At 39.2% G+C, this 26,145-nt stretch overlaps 1 protein-coding gene across 3 annotated transcripts in view; it reads right to left on the minus strand.

The window, feature by feature from the left end:
* Positions 1-26,145, minus strand: part of plxna1a (plexin A1a) — a 354,584-nt gene that overhangs the window by 154,846 nt on the left and 173,593 nt on the right. The window lies entirely within an intron of this gene.

The following is a 26,145-nucleotide window of genomic DNA, read 5'->3' on the forward strand; positions in this document are numbered from 1 at the left end:
TCAAATGTGACGTCTATCAATGGAATGAATGAATGAATTAATTAATTAATTAATGGGGCTCCTTCTGGGTTGTAAAGTCCTTCAGCATTTTTATAGCTAGCGTCTATTGTTTTAATGTTTCTATAAAATGATTCACTTCAGAAGTCCCATTCCCTTCTGCTGGCATTAAACCAGTTACTGCTTTGAGGTATTTAGACTTATCCTGGTTTGGCTCTGGTTTGAGCTCAAGTTTGATCCCAGTTTAGTCCTGGTACGGACCAGGATTAGCTACTGGTTTGTCCCAATTTCGATGTGGTGTCTGTGCAAGAGAACAGATTCCAAGACACATACATTAAGTTAAGTTACACTATCCTGGCCAAGGTGTCCAGAGTTGAAAGAAAAAGCAAATCAATGTATAAGTCACGATATAGGACCTTTAAGGGGCATTTACAATTAATCCAAAATCAATCACACTTGATTGTGTCCATTCTGCACGTGTGACCTCTCCGATGACCATACATTAAAAAAATAAAAAATTATACGTTTGCACACACACTACACAATTTTCTGACTGTGTATTTCTGCTGCATTTCTCCATAAGCAATAACATGTCCCAAAAGGCCAGTAGAGACATCTTCCATCACCAGAAGGGAGGCCACTTTGGGCTATTATCCAAAGTGGACATTATAGAACCGAGGGAATCACATGTAGCACAATTCAAAACACCTGCTTTAGCGTTCACAGTTGATCTTGTCGCTCCCTTGTATCACACCATCCCTTTCATTGTATCACTTCCTAGGTGCAACCCATCATATTGCCTTTTTAAAGTTGCCCGGTCTGAGTGAAGTTTTCTGGGTCAGGCACTCGAATGCATCAGTGGCCAGTGGAGATGAACGCTCCAGTGCACACATCTATAAGCAGCCTGTCCACGTGGAGAGGACATCAATAACCCAGGGAGACCAGGGTCAGGCTAGGTGAGCCGGAGGTGCTGCTGCAGAATCCTGATCAAAACTGCAGCCACAACAACAGCACCTGCCTCGGCGCTCTCCCGCCCCGTCGCCATAAATCAGGCTTAATTTCGGGGACAACAGCTGCATAGGTAAATAAAGGAATGGTGCTGTGAGGATTTTGAATAAACATCACAGCTTAGGGGAAAGAAAAGCTATGGGGTTGCTTTATACGTGGACTGGGCTACACACTCCTGCTTTTAGCCTAGTTTAGTCATAATATATGGGCTTGGTTTGCTGCCGGTTTCGTTTTAGGTTTTACTTCTAGTTTAGTCCCAATTTTGATGTGTTGCGTGACTAATGATGAATGAAGGGAATGACATCCGTTAATTAGATGTATATTAGAATCAAGTATTAATATTTTCTTTCTTCGGGTTAAGTTATTAAGAAGATAAACTGCGCCCAAAGCTAAATTTGTCCCCTAACCTCTGCATTTGACTAATCCTTCAGTTCATTTTTTGCAATCTATCAGCGACAGTGGATGTAGCAACGCCTCAAGGGCTTTTCACTACATCCTCAGCCGGAAATTTGAGCAAGAGTATCCAGCTTGATGATTAGACTTTGCAAACTGAGACTGAATTATGTAAACTCAGTAAGAAAAGGTTTCAAGCGGTCCAGGTATCCAACTATAGTGTGGCACAAATACATCTTTCAATTAAATGCTAGCCACACAAGTGATTTACGATTGATTTACTCAACTGTGTCAGACCATCTTTAACATTGGGCTGCATGCAAAAATGCATCAATCGTATAAGTCACAGTATAGGACCTTTAAAGGACACAGACACTTAAACGTATCAATAATATAAGTCACAATATAGGACCTTTAAGGGGCACCAACACTTAAACGTATCAATAATATAAGTCACGATGTAGGACCTTTAAAGGGCACCTAAACTTAAACGTATCTATAATATAAGTCACGATATAGGACCTTTAAGGGGCACCTACACTTAAACATATAAATAATATAAGTCACAATATAGGACCTTTAAGGGGCACCTACACTTAAACATATCTATAATATAAGTCACAATATAGGACCTTTAAGGGGCACCTACACTTAAACATATCTATAATATAAGTCACAATATAGGACCTTTAAGGGGCACCTACACTTAAACATATATATAATATAAGTCACAATATAGGACCTTTAAGGGGCACCTACACTTAAACATATCAATAATATAAGTCACAATATAGGACCTTTAAGGGGCACCTACACTTAAACGTATCTATAATATAAGTCACGATATAGGACCTTTAAGGGGCACCGACACTTAAATGTATTAATAATATAAGTCACGATATAGGACCTTTAAAGGGCACCTACACTTAAACGTATCAATAATATAAGTCACGATATAGGGTCTTTAAGGGGCACTTACACTTAAACGTATCAATAATATAAGTCACGATATATTACCTTTAATGAGCACCTACACTTAAACGTATCAATAATATAAGTCACGATATAGGACCTTTAAGGGGCACCTACACTTAAACATATCTATAATATAAGTCACAATATAGGACCTTTAAGGGGCACCTACACCTAAACATATAAATAATATAAGTCACAATATAGGACCTTTAAGGGGCACCTACACTTAAACGTATCTATAATATAAGTCACGATATAGGACCTTTAAGGGGCACCTACACTTAAACGTATCAATAATATAAGTCACGATATAGGACCTTTAAGGGACACCTACACTTAAACATATAAATAATATAAGTCACGATATAGGGTCTCTAAGGGGCACTTACACTTAAACATATAAATAATATAAGTCACAATATAGGACCTTTAAGGGGCACCTACACTTAAACGTATCAATAATATAAGTCACAATATAGGACCTTTAAGGGGCACCTACACTTAAACGTATCAATAATATAAGTCACGATATAGGACCTTTAAAGAGCACCTACACTTAAACGTATCAATAATATAAGTCACGATATAGGACCTTTAAGGGGCACCTACACTTAAACATATAAATAATATAAGATAAGATAAGATAAGATATTCCTTTATTGTCCCACATGGGGAAATTTCATTGGTGCAACGCAGGTAGATACAGAGGTAGATACAGAAGAACAGATCACTTATAGGAAGTCTGAAAAACACTTTCAGTAGAAGATCTCCTATAAATAAACAAAAACTCCCATAGACAAATAAATAAATAAATACCATTGCATGTGATCCCGACAGTAATTGCACATGAATATGTGTCACGACAGCACATAGATTGCACATGGATTTCACAGTAATTGCACATGAATTGCACATGAATTTCACAGTAATTGCACATGAATTGCACATGAATTCCAACAGCAATTGCACATATGACAGAATTGCACATCAGTATTAGGTTAGGTCAGTATTGCGACGGGATAACGTGACGATCTCCGGGTGAGACGACTGTTCTCTGCAGTTCCATGAGTTCCTCCTTTGTGTAAACGCGGTACGGCGCCGGGCGGGGGGCGGGGCCGGAGCCGGAGCCGGGGGACTCAGAGCCAAGACACATCGCAACGACACGACGAAAACACTCAATCCAGCCGAATAAAGTCAAAACAAGTTCATTTAAAGCGATTCCAGTGCGTGTCCCGATCGTTCGTGAAGTTCCTCTTTCATATAAACGTGTACCGACGACACGCCGTACTTTAGCGCGTCCGGAGGGCGCGGGGGGGGCTGGTGGGCTCGCTCGGAGCTAGCTCACGTCACAACAACACAACGAACGCAACGAAAAACGCTCAAATCCAGCCGAAAAAAGTCCAAAACAGTTGAATTAAAAAACTGTTCCAGCGCGTGTCCCTATCGTACAGTAAAATAGAAAAAAATATACTAACTATATTTACAAAATATAGGAGATAAAGCACAATAAGTGTGAGAAAGAAGAGAGAGCGTTTACACCGGGCTGCCAGCTGTACCAGCGCCTTATGACGTATAAGGCGCACCGGGCTGCTAGCTGTACCAGCGCCTTATGACGTATAAGTCACAATATAGGACCTTTAAGGGGCACCTACACTTAAACGTATCAATAATATAAGTCACGATATAGGACCTTTAAGGGACACCTACACTTAAACATATAAATAATATAAGTCACAATATAGGACCTTTAATGAGCACCTACACTTAAACGTATCAATAATATAAGTCACAATATAGGACCTTTAAGGGGCACCTACACTTAAACGTATCAATAATATAAGTCACAATATAGGACCTTTAAGGGGCACCTACACTTAAACGTATCAATAATATAAGTCACGATATAGGACCTTTAAGGGACACCTACACTTAAACATATAAATAATATAAGTCACAATATAGGGTCTTTAAGGGGCACCTACACTTAAACGTATCTAAAAAAACATATCAATTTAATTCAGTGTATTCAAAACAACAAAAAACACCAAAAGATTGCATACAAGCATAATTCGCTTATATTCTGATGCAACGTTTTGTCGCAATCTATTTCTAACTTTCTTTTGATTCATCCGAAAACGTGCGGTGCCAGCATGAGCGATGTGAAGTGGTGTTGTAATCATTCCCTAACACGAGGCAGTAATAGGTGTCAGAGGTGAGGGGGATCAATACGGCCTGTGCGCATAAATGGGACAACTCAGCGTTATGAGAAATCAATGACATATTAGGGCTGCGCATGACAAGAAAGTCACAGAATGTCTTTGGAGAACTATGTCGCTCTTTGTACAGCCTATTTTAGGTCGCTACAGCAGATTATGTGCGATCAGCATTAGGATTGTGAAGGCTGTTCTTAGAGGCCGTTTCTAAGACTATTTTAGCATTATCTTACAATATGATACCAAATAATGAAGCAATAGGCACATTATATAGCTTTTTAGTATCACTAGTATAAGTCGCACCAGCCAAAAAATGCATAATAGAGAAGAAAAAACATATATAAGTTGCACTGGAGAATGCAGTTGCAAGTGTGAAAATAACAAATAATATCACATATAAGTCGCTCCGTAAGTATATAAGTATAAGTATATAAATATAAATGTAAGCACAAGTCGTACCCCGGCCAAAATGATGAAAAAAGGTGTGACTTATAATACAGAAAATACGGTATATCACAACCCTAAAAGCAGCTCTACCAAATACAACCAAACTAAATGGATTGGAGAGACCTTGCCACAATTCAGTTTAACTCTAGATAAATGGACACGTATAATATTTGGGTATAGTATTTTGTCTGAGAACCCAAACTGTGATGTAAGTACATGTAGTAGCAGTCAGAATTGGAAACCAGACTTGACTTTTGAGATCAAAGCAGTAGAATGTAGATTGGAAAGTTGCCTGTTTTTTGCGAATGTGCAAATTGCAAATTGTAAACATTATCACAAAAATGTCACAAAATGCTCAGCTCAAACTAAAATCATCTGCAGAATTAAGCCGCACTCTGCAGGATTCCCACGTCCAACAACTGCAAATATTTCAGTAATTTAATGTCTGTACAGAACAAAATATCCTGTCTCTATGGGGTCAATATTAAATCAGCTAACCCGGTACTTTAGAGCTTGTTCAAAAATTACACTACAAGTATTGTTTGAAACCAACTGTGAGCTGAATTTGCATCAAGAAACTGCAATGGCACGCAATTACACTTTGTTTTCCAAAATTCTTCAGCCGTAACTAACCCTCGTTTTAGAAATGGTTACATTGTTATTCCAACAATCACATGCTTGCTTATTTTTTTGCATCTTTAACCTCAATCACATTCCTTTCATCATCTTTCAACCAAGTCTGACTAAATTGTACGTCTCAAACCCGCCAAACAACCCACGCAGTCACCAAACTCATATTTTAAAAGCAATCTCCTTCTGCCAGTCATCTCCATCCCTCCATCCACAGGTTTCCCTCCCAACGCATGTGTTTCTGAATCCCTCCTCACTCGCCGCGCCCCCGGTGTCACTCTGATGTACAGTTACACACAAAGCCTCACGGCAGATTCATAGCATGATAATAGTAACTCGAGCCTGATAACTATTATAATGCTACCATTACAAAGCAGGGGCCTCTTATGGGACACCAAATAGCGGCAAATTGCTGTCATTACTCGCGCCTGGACAAATACCATAGTAGTAATGCTGTGTGAGTGAGGAGAGGATGGGGGAAAGAAAAAATATGTCAGAGCCTAGCACAATAGTCCTCTGCACAAGTTTATTCAATAGCCTTTGTGATAGCGCGAGGATGATGTATGTCTATAGAGGCATTCTATTATTGAATGGTAGCAAACATATAATAGGCCAGGAGATGGAAGATGCGCATGCAGGGACAGGGGCTTTGTCTTATGGAGGTGGTTAGGAGCTAAGTGAGAAACAGCCATTAGTAATAAAAATGGGGTTTTCATTCTGGGGATATTTGCAGCGAGGAAACATATTTATCTAAAAAAGAGGAAGTGAATTAGGAGATATAGGAATAGAAAGGAAAAAATAGTCTGTTAGGCATTCATTTTAGATTCCCAATAGAGAGGGAATGTGTTTTGCTCTGACGTGTCAACCAAATTGAATAAATCTGTTTAACAATTCTGCAATTGTGAATATCTATGTAAAGAGCTGAGAAATCAGCATATTATTGAGCAAAAAGAATGTGAGAAAGAGCGTTTTAGTAGTCACAAAAATAGAAATGGTAGACTGAAGCCGAGAGGAAGGGAATGCGGCTGCCATTCTGTGCCAAAGGCCTCAACAACAACATTAATTCAAACATTGTGAATTGGTGAGGTGTCTTGCCCAAGGACACCAACCTTGGGGAACATCACTATCTGTTTCTGCTCCATATATTTACATGTCTGCATTGCATTTTGACTTTGAAATTTTACTTTTACATACATATTTAGCATTTAAGTTGCACCATGTAACTTGGAAATGTAATTACATTGTCTCGTCGCCATTTTGGATTAGAAGGCTTAATCTGCAACAAATACATTTTTACCCACTTCAGTTCCACCAATATGGACAAACCCTCATAATCTTAAAGCCCAGAACATCTGGAATCCAGTCGCTTAGTTTATTGGACGTTTATGATCTCATCAGCCAATGAGATCATAAACATTTTTTAATCAATGTTATGCTAGATTTAAACCAGTATTATGATATTTACAGAGTTAGCATTGTTAGCAGCTTTAGTGAAATCTAATAGAGGCAGCCAGGGTCAAAGTTCAGGGGTTGCAAGTGCACAGCAGTAGAATCACCTAATAAACATTGGTCGATTCATTGTAATCTGCATTTCTGGAGTGCTTCAGCATTGGCATTGGTATCCCTGGAGACAAGCAGGTGAATCTGTTACAGGACAGATCTGTGGTGAAGTGACCTGCTCACAGAATGCATGCAGATAATATAAACTGATTATAAATTCACACACAAAATCTTAAATGCTTTTTGGGGTATTTACATACTGCAGATCCTTTGACTTGGATCGTTTACATACTCAAATTGCTATATTTTCTAATTAGCAATTATAAAAAAACGATAAAATCTTCAGTTTAAATAAATAAATGAATAAATAAATAAATAAATTAAATCTGAATACAAGTGAAAATGTATGCAAGGCCTTTAAACTAATTTCAGTAAATTGTGATATTTAGAGGTTTCCTAAAAGTCCAATTCTTAACACTACATGTTGTCCTCATGTGCACATTATGAGCATATTTAGGTCACCAATGTAGCAATAACACAAATTCCCATTCTATTTCACTCCTGTTGCTTTCAGAATTAGCGTAGTTACTATGCAGCGGTGACGACAAAAAGTGAAAAAGGAGGACAAGAGTTTATTGCAAATAAATAAGAGCTACAAATGAGCCGCACTCATTTGGGTCGTGATGGAGGGCCTCTTAATTTGGGAAGTCGCAGATGAGCGTTGGGGGGGAGCTGGGGGGAGGGAGCGGGGGCAGAGCAGGATGGATGGGGAAGACGCACGGGTGTAATTGTGCCCGATGTTTCATTCAGCATATGGGGCCCGGGCGGTGGCAGCTATAGCCTCCACGACGGACTCAGCTGTAATTGCCCCATCTGTATAATATGGACAGGGATATAGGTGCCATCACAACACAATGGGCTGATGGATAACTTACTCTTCCACGGTAACGTTCAGAGATTACAGACGCCTCAATCTTATGACGAGGCTTTTCTTATAGTAATTGGTGCTGTGTTGGACATTGGTTTAAGCCTGTTGTGTGAGCTTTGAGACCTGTAGGAAGACAGATTATTTTCTTCTTTTTTTTAAATACAAACAAAACAAACGTAGTCCTAAACATGTAGTATGGTATTTTGGTCCAATTAAGTCCAATATCTAGTACCAATATCTAATAGTATTATCGAGTAATTTTCCCCCTTTTTGTATGTAAATTATTGTGTCGCTTCATTCCTTTAGTGTTGGTTCAGTTTGTGTTATCCTTTTTCTTTTTTTTTTGTGATGGTCTTCTTCCTTAATGCCAGAGGTATACATTTAGAGAAATGTATCTATTTGTTGTGTCCATAGCAGGAGTTTTGAAGCCCAGATACATACTTATGGTAACACAAATCTAGAGAAGATGGTTGGAGGGGAGGTTTATGATTTTCAATTTCTTTGTGACCCAATTTGAACACCTATAGGACCATGATGTAGATATATTTTGAATGTTTTAATTTCCTTCACTTGATCGATTAAATGGATCAGACAGAAGATATTATGCCGTGACAAGGGATGTGCAATTTATCAGTTCCAGTATCAATATTGGCAGCTTTCAAGTATGTTTCTCTGATATCAGTTTTGTCATAATATCTAACAAATATGCCAATATTGTTTATGCCAGTTCCTCAGTCAGTGTGTTCTCGGGTTTACACAATCGTGCAACAGATGATTGTATGTCCCATGAATAAATATAGTCTAGTTATTTTTACTGAAGTGAAAGGTTAATTTGTGATCTTTACTTCAATTCATATTTGTGGGCCTTGCTATGGATTTTAAAATCGAAATATCCGTATTGCTATGGCTCACAAGCTGTGACAATATAAAAAAAATATATAATCATTGAAAAAAAAAACTTGAAAAACAGAAATTACACTTGCTTCAGTTATCTACCTCTACCTCCACCGGACCACAAAATTGTAAAAACTATGTACAAAAAATGTGTTCAGAAAGAGCAGGTTGAATTAAGAGTGCTTCTAGTTGTAAGAACAGAAACAATGGGCTGAGCTATGAAAATCAACACGTTTTCAACTCAAACAAAGACAATGCCATAGATTAAAAGATCACTTTAATCTCAGGCATAAAGTTGTTCTGATGGCAATATTGGTGATTATATTATTGTTCCTTGGATGTTTTTTTGTGTTTTTTTGGAATTGCATTTGTCCAACTTTTTCTTTGTCTCTCCTTGTCCATCTCTGGGCTGCACTCTCATCTGTCTTGAATTTGGCTGGACACGCCGAAAAACAGAGAAAATGAGGCCATAGATCACCGGGCGACATAGACAGACCGACCTCACAGGCACTGGATGGAGCAAAAGCGGAACACACCGAAGAAATGGTAATAAAGACACCACAAAACAAATCATTTCAAATTGTGTAATGTTATGAATTTACTATTGGAAAACTGACATATTTTTTCTCAGTTAACGCCATTACAATGTCACGTTTGTACAATGTGTATAAAAGTCTGAACATCTCTACACATTAAGTGGGTTTTGTTTGTTTGTCTATATTGCTGAGATAGGGAAATCTGTTTTTATAATTATCTGTTTAATTTAGCTTTAGTTTGACTGTGAAAACCTTTTTTTTTTCTTTTCTTGTCTTGTCTAAATCATCAGGATCAGACTGCAAAGTTGTCAGATTCCCTATTCACACTTTGTGGGTTAATCTCTGGCAACTCAAAGAAAAAAGGTAAAGTAACCCTAACCCAAGTGTGACATTTAAAAACATAATAACAAAAAACAAACATTCCTGACAGTGAATACCATTCTATTCAACCATGTGCAACAATTCACATGATACACCTCAAAATAATCCTTAGCTTGAGGGTACGTTCTCTTTTTCTTTTCTTTTTTTACACATTTATCAAAAAAAAAAAAACACCTCCCCCCAAAAAGCTATTGTTAACTGCTTTGCTTTTTACACAGTCACAATAGTAACCTAGCATGGCCTTCCCCCCGAAGTCTGTCTGCAGAAATCCTACTCAACTGTAACAATATGACTTGCTACCTCCATTAAGTGTAACATTACAGCACTGCATTATACTTATCCAGCTACAATTACAAAGGCTCAACGCAATTTTAACCGCACAAAGCTTTAGCTGGCGTTCCCATACACCTACTCCATTGTCTGACAGCACCTGGAATATAATGTTCTGCTAATCCACATTTCCGACACACATAAAGCGCGACATTACGCTATCTTATTTTGTGAACGAACAGGGTCTGAATGTAATAACCTAGTAAACATGTTATTTATCGTCACACATGGCTTTGTAAACTGGCATGCGGAGTGCAAATAAATAGTTACAGGGAATTCTGCCCCAGTTGTCTGCCTTTATAGCTTGCACGACGTTACCCGTTTTACACAAATCAATTTAAGCTGGTTTCCTGGTTCAAATGGGAGTCACGATGCTCCTCTCAGCCACATTAAGTCGTCTGCTGGCTTCAGAGCTGCTATGGCACATCAGTCCATCACTCATCGCTACGGCCTGACAGACTGACTGAGGAGCGTGGAACGGAGAGGAGGCAAAATGACTTCCGTAGATAAGATAAGATAAGATAATCCTTTATTGTCCACACATGGGGAAATTTCATTGATACAGAGGAAAAGGACAGATCACAGATGACACTTTAAGCACATATAGTATGACTGTTATGGCAATAGCGACTTAATGATTAAATTGATCGTGATTTTTTCTATCTCCCAATTTGACAGTGACTATTATTTCAGGAAATTGCCTCAGAATCAGTCAAACAATACCAAGCAAAGTATGGTTAGCTTGGTTTAAATTGTGCAATAACCTCAGCTGAAATGTCTTTGCAAACCCCCAATCCTTTTCAAAACGTACATATCTGACCTTTCTCACCCTCGATATGGACTATTTCAGTCACTCCCCTTTGGGCAGGAGGCTACAACATTCGGACCAGAACCTCTTGTCACATAAACAATACTTCATGTATTTGCACTGCTAGTTTTGCTAGTTTTTCTCTCCATACTGTATATTTTGTATTTATAGTGAGCCAAAGTCTATTTTTATTCCAAAACCTTATTGTATGGACGCCTTTACCTTTTCACAGTTTATATTTTAGGATCATCGACGCAACTTCCTAGTTTGTGACTTTTAGAACAATAGATCCTGTCTTCAACTACCCAACCTCTGTGTCCCAGGCCTGGATAAGCAACTGCTGTGAAAGGAAAATGTTTCAATCTCATTTCCTGTGCCAAACCTTCTGTATTCAAAACGTACATGATGTATAAACCAACATCAATGACTGTAAAAGCGCGGATGAGAAATGCAGACGACACATATTAACAAAATCAGACGTGCAGATGGCGCTGTCGTCCTGCCTTTATGGGTACGAAAACTTCAAATAACTGACAACTCCGAAGAAGACTGCAAGTGCGGAGTCGAAACTGTCTCTGGTCTGAAGAAATCACCGTTTAAATAAATGATGAGAAGACCACATGAACCTCATCGGACGTGATTTATCATTTTACCATAATTGCTTGTGTTGAGTTGGAAAAAAAAACATCTGATGTGTACTTTTCTACAAAGCCCTGTCCACCTCTGCGCAGGCTCCCCAGCCCTGCACTGTCAGGCTACGGAACCACCGCTTGTTTATTCCCATTTGTCTTTGTGCACAAATAACATTCACAATACAGCAAGGTGCACTAGGTCGGGAAAGCGAGTAATCTCCTGAAGTTTTTTTTTAAGAAGACATTGATCTTTTGATGAAATACTCTGCTTTGTGCGACAGCGTTTCCTAAGCCAAAGACCGTTCTGTCAGTCATTTCCCCTGCCCACGCAAACAACTGCAGACACCAGCCGCTTCCAAACCCATCTCGGCCCAATTAGCTAATAGCGCCAAGGGCAACTTCCAGTAGATTTCTGTCTCCTCTCCTCCGCTCATTATTCGCTCCCCGTCCTGCTGTCTTCTCCGACAATTTTGTGACTTTAAAGTTGGACAAACACCAAAAGAAAAGTGGTTGAAGGGGGGGTGGGTTGGGGGGTGGGGGGGGGGGATCGGAAGCACACGCCAGGATTTCTCTCCCTGACCTCCAAGTCGCTGTAAACGCTGAGTGAATTGGAATATGAACCGACTTTGATGCCATGCCAAGGCTAGGGTTTCTCCGACTGCCTGTTTCTGTAACAGCGGCTAAATCGATAAACGGAGGTACATCAGGAGGACCGTTATGGCACCGTTTAGAGCCAAGATGGCAGCCGCGGGGTCACCTTACACACACCTGACCTTGGCCCCAGTATGAGGAATAAAATAGGGAATTATGTGGTGATCAGAGCTAGGAGAACCTATTGCACTCACTCACTAAATCATGAGTCTCATTTATAAGCGGAGGACAGTGGCGCTTGGTCAGTGGACCGTCTCGTCCCGTGGAGTCGAGGTACGTGGCCTGGCTGCGCTCGGCTTGACTCGCCATGTTTTAAGATGATGTTTTTATGGGCAAAGGGAATACGGAAAATATTGTCATGGCGTTTTTATGATCTCTCCAGGCCAGAGTCCGTTTTTACAATTCATAATAAAAAAATATGGATTAAGATTGGAGGAGGGGCTAGGCGGTGTCTGCCGAGTTAAGGTCGTGACTACCGTAAATAGGGTGCCACAGACTTTGAAGACGCATTTTTTTCATACAATGCACTGCCGACGCTTCCGATCCACATCCAATACCAAGGGACACTAAGAAAGGATGTGGACCACTGACCAAGCATTAGTGAATTACACCTTTGGATGAGAACACGGTATAATTACATCAAGTGCAGTCAACTTTGTCCAAAAACATCTCGTAATGGCCCGCGTAAGTAACAGCAGCAATCTCCGGACGCCACTAAAGACATGATAAGTGACTCATTTGCCTCAGAGATTCCTATAGCGGCACAAGATTATGACATGCAATACACTTAGCCATTTATCATGGAGCAATCTGGTGATGTCATCCGGACGAGACATTCTTCAGGTGACGCCAGCGGGAGAGCGCCACGACAGCTTGATAAATGTCCGACTCTGCACTTTCCGCTCAATGGAGGACAATTTAAACATGTAACAAAAGTGATTTAGCGCCACGGTTCGGTTTATGAGCAAAAACGAGGTGATTTCATGATGACTGCATGGGCTTTAGGATGCGAGGAAATTATAGAGCAGAGTATGTACATTTGCAAAGTTTCTCCGTCCGACCTTGCGGGTTTAACATTTGATAGAAATGTGTGATCTGAAAATACAATTGATTATGTTTATTCTAGTCTCAAAAGACAATGAATACTTCTTATGATGATCTATTTCTGAAACTAATACACCCACCAGCACTGGTATAACCTGCGCCATGTTCTCAACGATGCAACACTTCAGTCCAGGAGCAAGGTCCAAGGTACTGACGGAAACAAGTTCTATTGTTAGTGAATTCAGCCTGCAATATTATAATAGTGTCGTATATCCAATGGTGGGTGTGCATGAAACAAACCACGGCCATGTAGACCATTACATTTGAATGGACTGGCATCAACAACGGGAAAAAAAATGCAAAAACACATTCATGTGTAAGAATTTACTTTACCTTTCTGTGTCAGTAAAAGCAATCTTGTGGGATATTTTGTTTTATTGTTTATGACAAATCTCAGTATCTCTTTGGATTATCCCAATAACAATTGTACGTCGATCCAACAGAAATGTGTTAAAACATGTCTGAAAACGTCCATTGAAATGTTCTTATCAGACAAAAGTGAAATGTCTGTATTAAGTATCAAAAAAGTGCAGAAGTATCACGTTATTTGAAAGTTTACAGCATAACCTTTTTTTAAATTTGGAATCAGCTCTTTTTTGTAGCATTTCTTACTATAAACAATGTACTAAATAATATAATAAAACCTATATAGTGTTTCACAATATTATCTAAAGTTCAATATATTGCCCACCTCTACTTTAATATATACAATATATAATAATCAATGTCTTAAAAATAGTCTAAATAGAACATATAATCTCCAACATTATATGACTTCATTATTATATCTCACGTTTATCATGTCAGCCAATATTAAAATGCATATTGCCTCGCCTCCCACATCAGCCCCAGAGCTCCAATATAAAACTGCCATATTCAAAGTCAAATCTTCATACTTTTTAATTGCAAGTTACGAGTTTGGAAATAGTTCTATTTTTCTTTTCATTATTATATTTTTTTTCAAATGCAAAATGACCTTAAACCTTCATGATTAATGCAGTGCCCAGACAGTCCAGTGCTTGAGGCCTCCATGGTGCGAACTCCTCATCAATAAGACATTGAAGAAACTTCGACCATGGTTCAACAAATGTTCAACAAGGGCTGTTAGGTGCTTATTTCCAGTCTCAAGGCAGCACCACGAGGACACTTTGGAGCAAACTAGGGGAGGAAACTTGGTCCGAATAGCCAATGATGCATCCTGAAAACCAATTATGTTTTGCCGCCTCGGCTGCTCTCCCCGTCTGCTGTGGACTGGACTGTGAATTTGGACAGGACACGAGGAAGACCATTATGTACTGGCTAAAATACATTTTTTCCATCTATGTAGTCAATGCCTTCCACTGGCTTCCAGGTTGAATGTAACTATACAAATGTTCTAAATATACAGATGGGAAGGATAATGGGATTCAGTCTTTACATTTATTTAGCAAAGAATTGGGTACTATTGGTTTTTAAATTGGCTGCTTGAAAACCAATCAGATCTCAATCCGTACAAATACTCTCACTTTCTGCAATATTTGATGTCCACTGGAGCAGCAGCAAAACCATCAGCCTCCTCAGTCATGCTGCTCTTTTTCTTTAGCACCCGGATCCACAAGAAGAGAATTGTTGAAATAAACATCACTCATGTCTCAATCCATTGGTGTCAAATGTACAAAAGTACACTTATTAACACTAATGAGCACACTTCACTAATGAGTCTGGTTGAAATAATTATTTTTTTCCAATCACAAGCTAATTATATTGTTACATAGCAGTACTGAGAGCACTTACCTTTGCTCCATGCTGAGCTGAAAACATTCATTTTGGGAGTTGAACATTTACATTTACAAACAAACACACAAACAAAAAAAATAAATATGCCATGAGCCTAAACTGACTTTTAAGCAAGCATGTATGAGTCCATGGAAATAGAAAGTAAAAACATACTTTGGACATTCATATTTTATGCCGTACTGGGGAATCTCTTGGAAACAACCATGTAAAAAATGTGCTTTTATGTTTTTTTTGTTTTTGGCTAAAGATTTACGCGCTGTTGCTTTGAAGGAACAAATTAAAAAACGTCTTCACTGCCTCTTCCCTAATTGGCCGGTCTTGAACATGATATGACAGCCATTTTATATATTGTTGTGTTGCTAATAATTGCAAACAAATACATATTAAATATGAATACAATGATCCTGTCCCGAGCTCTTCAAAAATACCCTCTGCTGCTACTGGCCCCAGCCACATTAATGGAAACAGGAATAATGACGATGTATTGAGATCCAAAAGACTTCAACCACGTCAAAAAAAAAATACAAATCTAAACGTGTATATGCAATCAAAAGTCGCATTGCGGTATTTCTTAATTAAAAGAATCCAGATTTACCGTGCCTAGTGTGTGGTAAAATGTCACACCTGGCTCGCTCCTGTCAGCTCCTCCTCTTCCTCCTCTAACACGCTCTGATATCCGCTCATCAAAAATAGAACAGTTTCTTTAATATTTTAGAAAGACTTCCTGGTGCCTCAGACTTCTTTAATGCACACCGAGCGCTGCTGACTAAAATAATGATCATCAAAATTATCATACTAATTGATATCACCACTTGGGTATATTAATTTTACAGCCTCTGGTCTATTGAAAATGATGGGAAACTGGCTGGCTCTCAGCCCATTCTTTCAAGTCAAAGGATTTTATGCTATATCAGGCCACATAGGTTATTCTAATTATCTGTAAAAATGTGTCTATGCAAATATTCATCTAAATTAATCAGGCTTATATTTACAATTTTACTATGATGAATATATTGAAATAAAATACATTCGGAAATAGTAATTTTTCAACGTGTATAGACTACTTTTATGGGTTTCAGAAAGATGATACATTAGGACCGTCACTATAGGGATTAACAATGTAAAGTAAATGTATGATTATGATTGTTATTATTTTATATTTCAATGTGAACAAATCTTCAAAGTGTTGCATAATGTTATATAAGGAAGCGGAACCAATGAATACTCCTGGTTTAATCCTGAATAAATATTTGGCTGGTTTAGTCTTGATTTAAGCCTGTTTAACCTTCATTTTATTTTATTTATTATTATAATTTTTTTAATTAAGTCAATATTTTGGTATGGTAAACATTTAGTAGTCATACCTTTCAAAGCTGGTATGAGGGCTACACATTATCTTGGATGGTAAGATAAGATAAGATATTCCAGTGTTGCAACACAAAGTAGGTACAGAAATAAATAATAAAAAACAGATAACTTAAAAAAAACGTATTGAAAAACCATCTTATAGAAAAGCTCTTATAAACTCTTATGGTACTTGTAATAACTGAATGAAACTCAACCTTAGAATATTATACTATTATTGGTTTGCTTACCAAATAAGAGGCCTTACTTAACCATATCTAACACAGCCCCCACAACAGAGGTTTCCAATCTTTCTCCCCAGAGAGCTACTTTTACAAAATGAAAATGGCAGAGAGCGGTTCCAAGAAATTGAGCCGATAACATCGACGGCGAGCCTTAGATGGAGCAGAGTTAGACGCCTTTAAAACTCTAACCGATATTCATTTATCAGTGCGGCATTTCTCAACCTTTTATTTTTAATCACAAGACACCTTTTTGGACTAGATGTGACGTCGCACCAGCCAGCAAAACATCATCAAACACCAATAATAAGAAAAAGCGTTCTGTCGCGGTTGCAAGCTTGCTCAGGACACTTTAAAATGCACAAATATTTAGTAAAATGACAGCGCAAATCACACCTGCCAATCCCTCGAGGCGCATTAGTGTTCCCTGCACAATGAAAACCAAGGTATTTGTACACAAAACCATAGACAGTGAAAGTATATGAGTGGGAAGAGGCATGCGGTTTATCAAATGGGAATTACCGTATTTTCCGGACTATAAGTTGCACCAGTCAAAAAATGCATAATAGATAAGAAAAAAAGATATGTGTGAAAATAACAAAAAATATCACATATAAGTCACTCTGGAGTATAAATATAAGTATATAAGTATAAATATAAGTATAAGTCGCACTCCGGCCAAAACTGTGAAAAAAGGTGTGATTTATAATCCGGAAAATACGGTATTCAGTGTAATATTATAGAGCATTCTTAAACCCTCTGAGGAGCTCCTGAAACCCCTGCCATTACCTCATAAACACTTTAATAAAGAGCTGTATTTGTAATTATTTTCATCCATCACTATAAATGTAAAACCTTTATGTTAGTGAATTTAAACACAGTCTCTCTACAGTTTAATCTCTGCATTTTTCTTGGCATTGATTAAACTAATTCACTTCCCCGAGCCCGCAGCAAACCGCGTTTCTCTCCGTAGCGCCGCTATTCCTCTCACCTCTCCTCCTCTCTCCCATCACCTCTCCTCCTCTTCCCCATCGCCTCTCCTCCTCTCCTCCTCTTCCCCATCACCTCCCCTCCTCTCTCCCTTCACCTGACCTCCTCTTCCCCATCACCTCTCCTCCTCTTCCCCGTCGCCTCTCCTCCTCTTCCCCGTCGCCTCTCCTCCTCTACCCGTCGCCTCTCCTCGCCTCTCCTCCTCTTCCCCATCACCTCTCTTCCTCTTCCCCGTCGCCTCTCCTCGCCTCTCCTCCTCTTCCCCGTCGCCTCTCCTCCTCTCTCCCCGTCGCCTCTCCTCCTCTTCCCCATCGCCTCTCCTCCTCTTCCCCGTCGCCTCTCCTCGTCTTCCCCATCACCTCCCCTCCTCTCTCCCATCACCTCTCCTCTTCCCCATCACCTCACCTCCTCTCTCCCTTCACCTCTCCTCCTCTTCCCCATCCCCTCTCCTCCTCTTCCCCATCGCCTCTCCTCCTCTTCCCCATCATCTCTCCTCCTCTTCCCCATCGCCTCTCCTCCTCTTCCCCGTCGCCTCTCCTCCTCTTCCCCATCATCTCTCCTCCTCTTCCCCGTCGCCTCTCCTCCTCTTCCCCGTTGCCTCTCCTCCTCTTCCCCGTCGCCTCTCCTCCTCTTCCCCATCGCCTTTCCTCCTCTTCCCCGTCGCCTCTCCTCCTCTACACCCGTGCCCAGTCTGACACGTGGAAGTCAATTACGTCTAATCGCTGTGAAATTACACACCAGTGGTACAGCAGTTAGTGAACGTACAGGGGAGTGCGGCTGAAGGTTATCACAGCGCCGTCATTAGCTCTTATGAGATAACACAGTGGTGGATGTAACACAGAGGGAGAGGAGGAAGTGGGCGGGGACAGGGAGGGTGAGTCAGACCCCGGTAACAGCTGTAATAGTACGTTGTTTAAAAAGTACTCACCGTTTCTATGATTATATTGCAAATGGCATTTCATTTTTTCTGTCCAAGAGTTAGAGTAGCAGTGTAAAAACAACAAACTTTAACCACTTTCAAATACTCACAATGTGAATGTACCGTTTGATTATCTGTGGTTCATTCAAAGTAATACAGCAAAATGTAGATAATGTTGTTACGTTGCTTTGAAGATATGCAACATTTGAATATTGCGTTTATAGTCAAAGTGATACTAAAAGAGCTGATTCTAAAAATTAAAATTAAATGAAAAAAGTTTGGTTGTAAACGTTCAAATGGGTATGGGGGTTTAAAGGGATCTTTCTGCAATTTTGTAATTCATTTTGCAGACATTTATACATTTGAAGACGTGTTTTATCACATTTTTGTCTGAGCTACAAACTGTAATATCGTCTGACTATCGTTTTCATGAAAAGATAAAGAGAATTAAAGCCGCAAGCGGCATCCAACGGCCCTCGCGGGCCGCCGGCCTTCCGACTCTGCTCTCTGCATTTTACAGAGATGCAATTGTCTAAGAACTAAGACAGTGACACATTGGACATGTACAATGCTGTGCTTAACCAGTGCAAATGAAGACAAATATCGGTCAAATGTGCAGCTCACAGAGACCGTGACACTTGGAATAAAAATATGGATAACTTTTGATTCCCCGCTTGTGTAGATGATTCTCCCCAAATATGAACTTGATCGGATTATCGCCCTAGGAGGAGTTTGTTAAAGTGTGAAGTGTAAAAATGTGGTCATTTTAGAGATTTTGCGGTTTCCCCATAGGGATAACATGGGATGTTTCTGTCATCGCTACGGCTACGCTTTACCAAATATGACTTTGGCTCCCATACTTTTAATTTGGGGATGGCAAATGAGAATTGTGTGCAAAATATCATGTCATTTGGAAAAACTCTTGTTTATAGGCCACTCTGAAGGCCAAATAGTCCAAATTCTGCGAAAAGTTTGCGGCTCAGCTGCACAGAGACCGTAAATGTTATCCATAAAATTTGAATAACTTTTGATGCCCCACTTGTCTAGAGGAGGTACACCGATTTTGAGATCGGTGGGCCAAACGCACTAGAAGGAGTTGGTTAAAGTGTGAAGCGTAAATGTGAACATTTCCAGGATTTGGCGTTTTTCCCATTTGTGACAGTATATTTGCAGCTCCACGGCACAGAGACCGTACCACTTAAAATCAAAATATGGATAACTTTTGATGCCCCGTTTGTGTAGATGATTTTCCCCAAATATGAGCTTGATCGGGCAATCGCCCTGGGAGGAGTTCGTTAAAGTGTGAAGCGTAAAAATGTGGTGATTTGAGCGATTCTACGATTTTCCCATAAGGATAACATGGGATGTTTCTGTCATCGCTACGGTTACGCCGTACAAAATATGACTTTGGCTCTCATACTTTTATGGTCAGGATGGCAAATTAGAATTTTGTTCAAAATATCATGTCATTTGGAAAAACTCTATTGCTTATAGGCCACTCTGAAGGCCAAATAGTCAGAATTCTGGGAAACGTTTGCGGCTCCGTCGCACAGAGACCGTAAAAGCTATCCTTAAAATGTGGATAACTTTAGATGCCCCACTTGTCTAGAGGACGTACACCGATTTTGAGGTTGGTGGGCAAAACGCACTAGGAGGAGTTTGTTAAAGTGTGAAACAGAAAAATGTTGATATTCGAGAGATTTAGCGGTTTTCCCATAGGGATAACATGGGAGGTTTATGTCATCGCTACGACTACGGCGTAAAAATTAAGGCATTTGTCTGATTGGCTTTTTTGATCGGGACGCCAAAATAGAATTTTGGGTAAAGTTTAGAACATTTTGGTAAAACTATTTTTTGACCTTCAATGTTAATTTAAAGGTCACTCTGTAGGGGGCGCTATCGCGACCATTTCAATTTTGTCATCATAAACTGGTCCAAACTAGAAAGTTGAACAACTGATTCAAATTTGGTCATAATCGGACTGGTTTTGATCAAATGGGAGCAATTTTTAGAGCTGCAATATTCCAAAATAAGTTGTCCAACTTTGCGGCTGCGCCGCACACAGACCGTAAAAGGTATCTCCAAAAATTGGATAACTTTTGATGCCCCACTTGTCCAGAGGACGTACGCCAATTTTGAAGTTGGTGGGCAAAACGCCCTAGGAGGAGTTTGTCAAAGTTTGACGTGAACAAAATGGCTAACACAGCGTGTTTTCATTTTCAAAGGAAGATGGCGGCCATAGGGTAAGTCTGGGGGCGTGGCCACAATGATTTTTTTTCTTTGTCCTCACGAGAGGAATGCGTGTCCCGAATTTCGTAGCTTGACGCCAAAGTTGACCTCGGGGCGTCTCCCATAGGCGCAATGTATTTTGACTTTTGTCGGTGGCGCTGTCGCGCCATTTTTTAACGAAAAAAAAAATGGCCCAGAAAAAATCTAATTTTTCGCCGATTCTGAATTTTGGGCAAAGTTTGGTGAGTTTTTGAGCATGTTCAGGGGGTCAAATTAGAGATCAAAAAGCAGAAGAACAAGAAAAATAATAATAATATTTTTAGCAAAAACAATATAGCCGTTTCCACTATAACAACAAATGATACATCGTTTGAAAGCTCTAAGCCTTCCCGATGCCGTCATGGGGTGGAATCATCATCCGTCGGGATGCCCCGCCCACTCCCCATAGACTTCCATTGATTTGAGCAGATACAAGCATGACCCTGCGGCATGGATTTTCGCGTACGGGACGATGCCAGGAGGGTTTTTGGAGGAATGCAGCGCTTCGCGCTGCTGTTGTCAACAATGAGTGAATGGGCTACGCCCATTCACTCATTGTTGACTATTTCTGTCATAGCAGGAGTAAGTATGCATGATCCATGCCTTCGGCATGGGCTAGTTCACTGTACTTGCCAGGGGCGACGGGGCACCAAACATGCGGGCGCAGCCCGCATGTTTGGTCAGACAGTTGCAACGCTGCCGAAGGCAGCGTTGCGGGAGCAATAGGCCCTCCGCCCTGCTGGGGCTCGGGCCTAAATATTCATTAACGGGGGTGTTGAATAGTGCAACCACCTTTTGGAGCTAAAATGTTGTATAATCATTGAGAATGTTTGTGTGCCAGTCGCTCTATTGTAGAGAAATTAACCATAAACCGGGTCAAAACATTTGCATTTTGACATTTAATAAAAGATCAAATTCTACTAAAGAATTCTGCCCATTTTAAACACTGGTCCGTTAAATAATCTTATCTCATTTTAAGAAATAATCTGTATCAAATTTGAGTCAACACACCAAGGACAACAGTGTTTTTGTGTCCATTCCACTCAATATGCAGAAAATGCCCTCTGTCGAAGATGAAAACAACATTTTGGAGGCCGACTTGACAGCATAAACCGGGGTTAGAACAGTCTGTTGTTTCCCATCTTGTATTGACTATTGAAAGTATTTCCCGTGAGGAAACACTGAACAATGTTAGAGCATTATGTCATGTAGCCAAGCTTAACTGATGCAATAAAGTAATACAATCAAATCATTTCTAGCCGAGTGTTATTGTGCAGAGAGACATACAGTAAGAGCAAATGGCATGACATCAGAAGAAATGCCTATTTTTCCTCATAATTACCAGAGGAACTAGACAAAAGCTATAGAATGTGATGTTAAAGGTGCACTATGTAACTTTTTGGAGCTGTTATGGAGTGATGTCACACGGCGTATTATATGTCTCGCTTCTGGGTCCAAGGCACAGAATTTCCAAGTACAAATAGTCACAAAAAATACGTTCAGAGCAGGATTCAGAGCGCAACGCAAACTCAACCTAGAGGAAAACACTATCGGAATCACATTATTCAAATAGAACCTGGATGTTACCATATGGATACGCAATCTGCAATAAAATAAGGGGAATTCGTTTCAAAATCCATCATTATTACTATCCCGCCAACAGTTACATTATATAAACTGTACATCTACACCCTGCAAATAATACTCACTTGTTTTGTTTGTTTCTAAGCACAGTAAGCATCACCTTACGGGAAAACCAGCCCAACAGGAGGAACGTGGTATCACTCGCTTCACACGTCAAAACGAAAAAAGTTGATACACTCACCAACGTCTTCATCCTGTTTGGCAAATACCACATTCATAAAGCCAAATGTCCAAATCCAAACCCATAACAACAGTATTACTAACTGAAATTAACAATGACATAGAACGTGCAAATCAACCAAGAAATAAAAAAAAGCAATTGCAATAACCAGCATCGACAGCAAATTGATAAATAATAAATTGACAAGTAATTAACAAGTAACACTTTGCCTCTTCAACTTATTTCCCTCACAAATATACAGTATACATTATTATAATAGATGCATTATTATGTATGATAGCTAATTATGTTTATTTGATTAACTATTTTGTTACTGCCTCATCTACAAGTAGTAATAGACTATGTCAGTTCTGTAAATGTTGTTTTTGTTTATACTGTGGATATTTATTTGATATCATATGTAACATAAATCATATATCTACAACGCTTCTCTATCCAGGCCAGACAACGTTTTTAACATTGCCACAGACCAGACCTGGGAAAACTGCAGCCCGCGGGCCATATACGGCCGTTTGTCTTTATAATCCGGCCCGCCAAAGATGCCAAGTAATATTTAAAAAAAATAAAATAAAATAATAATAATAATAATAATAATACATACATATATATATATACACATTTTGCCCTTTGGCCAGACCTGGGCATTTGTGGCCCCTGGGGAAAGATGTGGCCCTCGGCATGTTTAATCCGGCCCCTAGAAAGATTTTAGTTTCTATTCTTTAACTGTCTGTAACATGTGTCTGCACATGTATCCTTAATAAAGAGGACATGAAATGAACTAAGTCATATATTCAATAGCCTATATTTGACAGAAAAGTTATATGTATTTGATTATATATATATATATATATATATTTTTTTTTTCCCTTTTTTTCACACCAATGGTCGCGGGCCGGCCCTCCGCTACTTGCCTGGATTTGAAAATGGCCCTCGGAGGAAAATAATTGCCCAAGCCTGCCATAGACAAAACAGTTGTTAGCCCAACGTCAACAACACCTTATAAATTCAAGCCACTTTTTTCTTTTATTTTTATTGCACAGAAATCGATGAAAGGAACGCTTCTCCGTCCGGTCTAAATGGATTTCTGTTCTGTTTGGAATAAAAAACAACTGCAACAGTCGCAGAGTGTCAAAAACAAAGCAAAGTTAGCTGTTGTAAGTTGTGAGAAATAGGTTGTCGTTTTGCCTGGAAAGTTCCATAGTATGGCATTAAACTGGCACTCATTGTATATGTGCAAAGCATGGAAACAAGCTACATCTACTGTACCATACTTTCCCCACTATAAGACGCACTTCAAAGACTTCAATTTTCTCAAAAAACGACTTATAATCCAGTGCACCTTATATATGGATTAATTCTAGTTATATATATTTTTTGTGCAATTTTGTGTGGTACACGTTTTGTTTCACTTAATGCGCCTTATATTCCAGTGCGCCTTATATATGAAAAAATATCAAAAATAGACCATTCATTGCCAGTGCGCCTTATAGTGCCAAAAATACGGTACCAATGATTGCGTTATTGCCGATACCGCAGTATATCTCGTAGAATATAAACCACGCTGTGCAACTACTGCCCCAAATATCTCATTTCATATTTCAATGTTCCTGTAAGTGATTTGCTTTTACATGATTATTAATGCATAAAATTATTCCTCACAATTAGCCTGGACATTTTAGCGTTCGATTAAAATGCAAAGCTCATAGTGTCGTTTTAATATACAGCTGTGACACGCATCAGCCTTACATGACACCATTCATTATTCATGATGTTAATTAGCCCTGGTTTATGAGCGCGAGGCTGCCTAGACTGCACCGGGTCCACTCTGTATGTGGCGTGGATGCAATTAGCCTGATTGCGCTCCTACAGTCTATTTTATGTTCAAATGCATTTTTCAAAGTTATACGAGTTCACGCTGTTCTTTTATGTTGTCTCAGAATCAGAAGTACGGTTGCCAGCAACAATAAAACTGTTTATTCAATGTTTGTCATTTCTGATGTGTAAAATATTCACCTGGACTGCACTTTGAATGTATGTATCTCAAGTAGGGATGTGACAATTTAAAATCTTAGTGTAACAATTATTTTGTTGGATTAAACATCGCAACAACAATACAAATGTTCTTTCCTTCTTATTTTCATTACCTACCCTCATTATGTGACCTGCTTAATTAAAATCAAACTTTCTGAGAGAGCATTTTTGACATAAACAGCACGATAAAGCACTTTACATTTACTTTATGAAGAAAGTGTATTGGCTTCTAGTCAATCTTCGCTGAAAAACTGCTTAGTAGTCATCCTTTGAGTGTCCATTTCTTGACTCACACAAAATCCTCACGAACAAAAACTCACGTAATCCGTGGTGCGTTTATTTCTTTTATTTTCTGCTCAATTAAAAGACGCTGCGATGTTCTGCGATGTGCGGGGATGTGCTCTGACTTCCATCTCGACCCGTCTCACCTGTTCCCATTTTACCAATTAAGTTTGGCCTACTTCTCTGGCCCCGCCCCCTCCCGCTCCATACTGACGCGTGACATAAATTATACATTTTAACTTAAGGATTAGACTTTGTTAATAATTAGATAATTATTAATTATTTATACTTAAACGAAAAATTACTTTTCTTAATTAATTCCATCGTTGCTCTAACAGAAAGAGTGAGCAGTTTGATTTTTCTTCAAAATGTTCACGTGTTTTAATTTAACATGTCACCTATACAGTAAATTTAATTAACAAAAATACAATTTTCTTCTAAAAATATCATGATCATAACTTTCTTGTCTTTATGATTGTATTGTGACCTAAATAATCATGTTGATCGATTAACCTAATAACCTTGACGTCCCCAATCTGAATAACATTTCAAGTGAATAGTACAAAACTCAAGATGTGTCGTTGACTATGTAGTACTGGAGCAAAAGTACTTCTTATAACACCAAAACCCTTGAATAATGCCAGACACCGTGCCACGATGTCATAGTCATTAGTAGACCAGCTTTGTCAAGCAACAAAACACTATCTGCTCAGTAGTCCTTTTTCCAAATTAGCAGTGGAACAAACAATAAAAAAAAGTTTCAGGTAGAGGGCAGGGGTCTATAACAGAGGTCATCGTCATAGCAACTTTTTCAGTGAGCCCGGTGATAAACCAAAGGAGATTTTCATAACATATTCAACATGTAATGATCAGGCAGTTTATCAGGTTCCACAACTCTTTGTTATATTCTGTTAGAAAATGTCTCTTTATGATTGTTTTACACATTTTGCAGCAACAGGGCAAATCAACTCCAAACTTTATATAACTCTGAGAACAATCCAGTGTTTTTGAAGGACAATCCACACAGGCAGGGCGATTTTA

This window comes from Eucyclogobius newberryi, unplaced genomic scaffold, assembly GCF_026437365.1.
Source record: "Eucyclogobius newberryi isolate DKJ021-1_F unplaced genomic scaffold, fEucNew1.0.hap1 SCAF_17, whole genome shotgun sequence".
Taxonomy (NCBI): Eukaryota; Metazoa; Chordata; class Actinopteri; order Gobiiformes; family Gobiidae; genus Eucyclogobius; species Eucyclogobius newberryi.